At 38.0% G+C, this 7870-nt stretch overlaps 1 pseudogene; it reads left to right on the forward strand.

The window, feature by feature from the left end:
• Positions 1-1677: 1677 nt before the first annotated feature.
• Positions 1678-3560, forward strand: LOC26529638 (annotated as a pseudogene).
• Positions 3561-7870: the final 4310 nt, after the last annotated feature.

The following is a 7870-nucleotide window of genomic DNA, read 5'->3' on the forward strand; positions in this document are numbered from 1 at the left end:
TTTAGCCAAGATAGCCAGGTTCTGTGCTCTTTTGCTGGCGGTAAGTATAGGCGGGCAATTGGTGTTGGTTGGCTTAGTTAGAGGCTTTTATTTTTGGCAGGCATAGGCATTGAAATTGTTAGTGACATTAGGCAGGGTAGCGTCGAGTAGATTTTAGGCGTTTTACCAGCAGCTCTGGCATTAGGGGGGGGGGCATACAGAAACATAGGCGGTGTTTATCAGGCATCGACAAGCATGTTGTTGACTACTACATGGGCAGGGGAGTCTGGCTCCATGTATAGTTGCCTTCTGGTTTTTAGATTTGTGTTTTTGTTGGCTGTAGTGTTGGTATTGTTCCAATTAGAAAATTTTTCGGTCCAATGGGACGCGAAATCATTAGTATGTCAGTGGGCATTGGCATTTTGTTTGTGTGTGTATGTTGAGAGACAGTAGCTGTAGTTGTAGTTGTGTGTACTTGCTGGTTTCTTTGCCGCAGATTTGGCTTGTCATGGCAAGTGGCGCAGCCACGTTGTCTTCGCTCTCTCGTTTTGCTCTTTCCTCTCCCTTAGGATGCTGAGTCACCACTTGTTGCGCCTGTTGTTGGTGTTGGGTAGGTTAGGGCTCAGGGCCAGCTGCTGTTGTTGTTGGGATCGCTTAGACTGCAGACAGAGAGTCTGATTGACTTGTAGTTGTTGTTGCTGTTTTTTCCCTTGTCGTTTTAGTTTTATTAGCGGTTCTTTTTGATGATTAGCACTTTTACATGTAGTTTTAGTTTGTTTTATGTATTATTTTGGGCTATTGATGTTAACTTTTAGGAATTTATATTGGTTTTTATTAGCATGCAGATATTTTTAGTTAAATTATTTTAGCTTTTAGTCACTTTTAATTATTTATAGAATTTGTTAATTAATTATTTATTGGCTTTTAGACATTTTATTTTATTAATTTTAGCTGCTAGTCATTTTATTTATTTTAGGCTTTTTTAGTAATTATTTGTTGATTTTAGCACATTTTTAAGTTTTTAATTTTTAAGATTTAAGATTTTTTTTTTTTTAAGATAAGGCGTTTGATCCGCCTGGCCTCAGTCTTTCGATTGAGGCCGCTTTATTTTCTATCCTTCATCTACAGGAGACATACAACAGTAAATTAAAAAATTAGGCCGTTACAGCAGCAGGGGAGGGACAATATAAAATAACTTATAAACTAACTTAATTACTAACAATGAATGTATAAAAAAAATAGACAATGACATTTTAGAATTTATTGTTTTTTTTAGAGATAATTATGGCGTAAGTAGTTTTAAGTATTTAGCATAAGTAAGTATTAGTTATTAGCAATAAGAATTTTAATGGGCTTAATAGGGGGAATTAGGCGAGTGCAGAGGGCACTAATAGAAGTAAGTAGAGAAGTGCATAGGGCGCTAGAGCAAATGTAGGGAGACTGGCATTTTTTTGAGGTATTTTTAGAGCAACACTGGAGTGAGTGCTCATTATTGCGTGTGCGCTCACTGTTGCTGCTCAATACTTATTCGATAAAAAACTAAAGAGAAAAAGTTTATTACGCAAAAAACCCAAAAAAAAAAACATAAAAACCGACAAAACAAAAAGTTCAAATAAAACAAAACAAAGGATAATTTGTGTGACGTTAAAATCAACCCATATAAAACATAAGGAAATATAAATTAAGACGTTTGCAAAGATGGGTCGCAAAATTACAGTGGCTGTGTCCACATTGAATCAATGGGCATTGGATTTTGAAGGGAATCTGGCAAGAATATTGCAATCAATATTGGAAGCTAAAGATATGGGAGCCAGCTATCGCACTGGGCCCGAATTGGAAGTGTGTGGCTATAGCTGTGAAGATCATTTTCGTGAGCCGGATACATTTCTACATTCTTGGGAGACGCTTTTGGAAATTATGATGTCGCCCATTTGCGAGAATATGCTGGTCGATGTCGGCATGCCTGTGATGCATCGCAATGTGGCCTACAATTGCCGTGTTGCCTTCTTCAATCGCCAATTATTGCTGATTCGCCCCAAAATGGCCTTGTGTGTTGATGGTAATTATCGTGAATCTCGCTGGTTTACCGCCTGGACGAAATCGTTGCAAACGGAGGAATATCTCTTGCCACGGCTGATATCGGAACATACAGGCCAGCGGACAGTGCCCTTTGGAGATGCTGTCATTGCCACCCGGGATAGAAGTCTGGGCTATGAGATTTGTGGAATGTGCGTAGCAAGCATATCGAGATGTCGCTAGCCGGCGTCGAGTTGATAGTGAATGGCTCGGGCAGCTATATGGAATTGCGTAAAGCTCACATTACCACCGATTTGATAAGAAATGCCAGTTTTAAAGCTGGCGGTGCTTATCTTTTTAGTAATCTACGCGGTTGTGATGGCCAGCGAGTGTATTTCAATGGCTGCTCGGCAATCGCCTTGAATGGCGATATCCTGGCTCGTGGCCAGCAATTTGCTCTGCAGGATGTGGAGGTAACACTGGCGACTATTGATTTGGAGGAGATTCGGGCATATCGTGTCAGTCAGCGTTCACGTTGCTCGGCTGCCGCTGGAGCGGCTAGTTATCCGCGAATTCATTGCGATTTTGAAATGTCCACGCACAGTGATATATTTTAAGACATCGACGGCCGACTGAATTTTCCAAACCATACGCCCGAGGAGGAAATCGCCTTGGGCCCGGCATGCTGGCTTTGGGATTACCTACGTCGCTCTGGACAGGGTGGTGGCGTCGACTCGAGCAGCTTGGCCACAATTGTCCATTCGATGTGTCGTCAAATTGGTTTTGCAGAATATTCAATCGAGAATTCGCGTGGTTCTGGCCTATATTTTGCTCAGCTCATGCTTTGGGTGAGAAATCGTCCTGGCGGTCTGCTTGTTCTTGGCTCGGCCAATGTGGATGAGTCATTGAGGGGTTATTTAACCAAATACGATTGCTCATCGGCCGATATAAATCCCATTGGTGGCATTAGCAAGACTGATTTGCGGCGTTTTCTAATCTATGCCAAGGATAAATATAATCTTCCAGTGTTGGAGTCGATAATAGATGCTCCGCCTACAGCCGAATCGGAACCACTTCAGGAGATCGGCGGAGTTACTGCAAACCGATGAACAGGACATGGGCATGACCTATGCTGAGCTGAGCCAATATGGACGATTGCGTAAGCAATCATTCTGCGGTCCATACAGCATGTTCTGTCATCTGGTGGCCACTTGGAAGAGTGATCTAAGCCCCAAGGAGGTGGCCGATAAGGTAAAACATTTCTTCCGTTGCTATGCCATCAATCGGCACAAAATGACAGTGCTAACGCCATCGGTGCATGCCGAATCCTATAGCCCCGACGATAATCGTTTCGTAGCGCGCCAACTGGAGTTGGCAATTCAAGCCATTGACGATGAGGTAATGAATTTGCAACCCATCTATACTCCATCGTCCCTGCCCAGTCATCTGCGGCCAAGCAGCGATGATCTAATGCTGTCAAGTACCCAGAGAACGGGCTCACAATTGGACGATGGTGTCTTAGTCCAAAAAGCCCTTCTTTAACTACAATAAATAATGAATTAATGTCTGGAGACAATCCTCTAAGTAAAAAGATTTGAAAAATAGATAAAGGACTTACCGAAATTAGTATCTCATTTGAACTCTTTTCCACACCACCTTGAGGTAGAGTTCATGGCGCGTATTTTTATAGTGGTTTCCCCAGTAGGCCTACTCCACATATTCCACGCAAGGCGGATTTAATAGCTCTTCATTTTTTAAAGTGGTGTCCACTATAAGGCAACTCCACTAGTATAGATCTCTTTATTTAAGTGGTTTCCACTATTAGGCAACACCACTAGTATAGTTCTTTGTTTTTTTACCGTGGCTACCACTATAAGACATGTCCACTCACATAAGTTGGTATAGTTCTTTGTTTTTTTACCGTGGCTACCACTATAAGACATGTCCACTCACATAAGTTGGTATAGTTCTTTGTTTTTTTACCGTGGCTACCACTATAAGACATGTCCACTCACTAAAATTGTAAAGTAAGGATGTTGTGTTGGATGTTTCCCCAAAGGGATCCAAAAAGGTGAATTCTAATTTATCTTTATTCAGAAATAAAGCATAGAAGTGATTCTCATAACAATGAGGAATTATTATTATTTCGAACGATGATTTTAATGCATTTTCAATAATAGTCTGATTTGAAAATGCAGCACTTCCCAATTGACATGGAATATTGATGATGCTGCTATTGTTTTGATCAAAAATGATCGCAGTCATAGCAGCATCAACAATGAAGTTGGATAACCAATCATTACCCAACAACGTCACCAAAATCTTGTAACTCTATATTATATAAGAATCCCTGAGTATTGGCACCCTTAATGAGCACCGTGCAGATGCTCAAAGAGACTTTTGCATTGCAAAATGTAATACCTTACATCTTTTGCAATGCAACTGTTCAGATTCGAATGGCTAAGCAGCGTTTGCTTATAGCCTACCTCGAGGGTTTTTGTTTTTCCCCCTCACTTGGTCCTGTAAATTGACCTTTAAACAGACCACATTTAATTTTTTTTTGACCTTTTTTACTCCAGCTTTCCCTGTAAGTTGAAAGCTTCTTATTTGACATTTCGTCTAAAACAGGCTTAGAAACTGCTGCCCGTTTTTTGGGCTTACCCTTAATGAGCGACCCATGTATAATGGAAGGTTACATGATTTCTGGGCTAGCAAGTTCTACTTGCTTAGCCAAAGAATTGGAAACTGTATCCATTTGTCTGACAAATCTGGACATCTTTAGACCTCGCCTTTCTTTGACAATAGAATGCTTCAAAGTTTTAAAAAACGATTCGACTGGACCATTGCTAGGCCTTTTATTAGAACTATCAATAAAAATCCCTATTAAATTGGTCCAGAAGGGGGCAAACACCACATATTTCCCTAAATCAACATCTGCCATTTTAGGACTATAATAAATATTTGGTTTACTTGATTCCGGTAAGTCCGAAATCAAATCTTAGATTTCACTAACAAAGTTAGTGAAAAGTTTCTTAAAACTGCTCTTGCTAGCTATAGTCTTCGGACTATCCCAACCGTTATTGGTAGAGATTTTGGCAAAATCTGCGCTTTCATTGTCTCCCAAGCCAAAACAAACAGGGCCATCATTTTTGAAATATGAAATGGCATTGAGCACCACATCATTTTCAAATGGGGAAAAAAGAATGATTACCAAATATTGGAACCATTCTTCAAAGTCTTTTATGTGGGTTATGTTGTAACCAACCCCCAGAGCATTTCTCATGAAAGCTCGAAAACTTATACTTTCTAGACCAATTGTTCGGTCTATATCATTACACATTATCTTAGCGTAATGACTTGTACAGAATTGTACAACTACTGCTGGAAATGAATTGCTTTTTTCATATAAATACTGAAAGCACATTTCATTGTAGTCTATAATACTACAACAGCAGAATTCTTTTAAAATAGCTACAATAATTGCAAAGCTTACATCAGTAATAAAGCGTTTGCATAAAGGTAACTTAAGTTATTTTTTTTACATGACATATTCAGTTCGCATAAAAAGCGACCAATGTCATGGGCTGTGTGATTGGAGAGAATCGCATTTGCAACAGGATATGTCACTTGCATATCTGGTAAATGTGCAGCCATAGTATAAAAAAATATTCTTTTCGTAGCTATGGGAATCGGCTTTACAATGCAACCAGTTGCATCAATATGCAATGTATTTATATTTAAATTGTCTTGGAATAGACGGATGTGGTCTATGTTCCTTCCACAGAAACAATTGTAATTTTGTTGACAAAAATTGTATGTAATGGTTGGCCATTGCATAGCATTTCGTACACATCCTTAAATGCGTCTTTGTCAAAGTCGTTTCGAGCATTTTCCTCTGCTCGCATGTTCCTATAATAGGATAAGTGCTTATTAAGCAATTGGTCATTCCCAACTAACTTTCTTTCCTTATTAGCATTTAGAGCCAAATGATTTTTGAACTCAAAAGCTGTGCGAGTGGTTAATTCTTTATTTTCAAGAAAATTAATTCCTCTGCACTGGAAAGTTTTTTTAAAGTTTATTGAATGGCTTATGCCAATGCTACTAGAGTAGACTTTAACATTGCCATCAAAATTTCCAACAAACTTTAGTTTGTTGCACGATGGATCCTTGCAATAGGCATATGCAACGAAGCCATCCAAATTAATTCGAACCGAATTAAAATTGACACTGCAAGCATTGTTCGTTAAACAATAATGCTCTCGAACAATGTGTCCAATACTTTTTTTCTTCGAAAATTGTGAGCAGCAGACTTCAAAAAGTTCTTTAAACTGCTGCACTTTTATATCACAATTTCGAATATCCAATTTTAGGTGAAACTTTCGATTTTTCATTTTGACGTCGATATTTAGGCTGGTGTTTCCAAGCCTGCAATCTTTGCGCAAACACTTTAATCGGTTTGCGACGAAACTTTCGTCTAGAGGTTTGGACGACAACTCTAATTGTGATTTATAGTTCTGAACAAAATCAACAGAGATATCTATTTCTTTAAAGTTTAAAGAACTATCCACGTTTAGCGGAAATTGAATCTCATTAGCAGATAATTCTGTTGCATTAATGAGTTCGAAATCTCTTAAATTTTTTGTCAATAAAATTCTTTTAAAGGTTTTATTAACAAGTAAACGCCATTTTCGCGTTGAACCATTAACTTTCACGAAGTTATGTTGGGACCCATTATTGAATATATTTGCAATTTGAAAATAATTTTCATCATTTAACCCTAAAGAGGGATTAATAATTTCATTAGAAATTAATTCATCTATAATATTCTAATGCTTATACAGTAATTCCTAAAAGAGAAAATTAAAAAAGAATTTATTAGAAAATGAACAATTAAAATGCAAAGGGGAAAAAAGAAACATGCAAAATTCCTTTGCAGGAATTGAAGACAAGCTGACCCAAGCTAATGACCCCATGCTATCAAGTCTAAAATTGAAATGATATATCAACAATTATAACTTCTAATTTATTAAAAATATATCGTAGAGTGCAATAAGAAAAAATTTATTTAGAAGAAGAGCCTGTTGTTGGATCTTGATTACAAAATAGTCTATAAAGTTACAACACATTATATTAAATAGTAATTAATAACGAGGAACACATCCCTGCATACACTCGTATCACTCACGAAGCAAAGTTATTCATCATGAGTTCCATTCCTCGCGGGTTTGTGGTTTTTTATTCCAATTCCAAACGTTCCATTTCGTGTTCGTTGTATTTTATTCCAATTCTAAAGAGTTACAGGGCATTTTTTGGGCTTTATTGCACCGCTCCAAGACATCCCAAACGTTCCATTTCGTGTTGGTGATTTTTTATTCCAATTCCGCGTTCCAGGCCGTTAAAATTGTTCCAACAAGACATCGTTATCCTTCTAAAGTCGATTGATTACAAGATACATTGGTTGTGCTCGTACATAACAAATAACCTTCAGCAGAAGTTTCCCTCTTTGAAGTATTGTTGTCACCTTTTTCAAACACAAAATTACAACAACATTTTTTGTAAATTTTCCCTTTTTAGTTAACAAAAGTATTTTAGGACATATGAGTTTCAAACTGAACTTGGTCGGGAAATTCGCTCGACTTAAACACTTTCACACACGATTCAATGCCGTCGGGAATAATGGCAGCTATACAGGCTAAAGGAGGCGTGGCAACCTATTAGTATTGTTTTTTATTTTCATTTAACATTATTTATCAAAAAATTACATGAGGTTTAGAAATTACAAAGCAGCTGAGCCTACCAAAAAATTTTTCTGCTAAGCCTTAAATTTTGGTCAATTTTTCTGTATTGTTGTTTGGGGCAAAAATCAAGGATGTCC

Source organism: Drosophila willistoni, unplaced genomic scaffold (assembly GCF_018902025.1).
Source record: "Drosophila willistoni isolate 14030-0811.24 unplaced genomic scaffold, UCI_dwil_1.1 Seg5.1, whole genome shotgun sequence".
Lineage (NCBI taxonomy): Eukaryota > Metazoa > Arthropoda > Insecta > Diptera > Drosophilidae > Drosophila > Drosophila willistoni.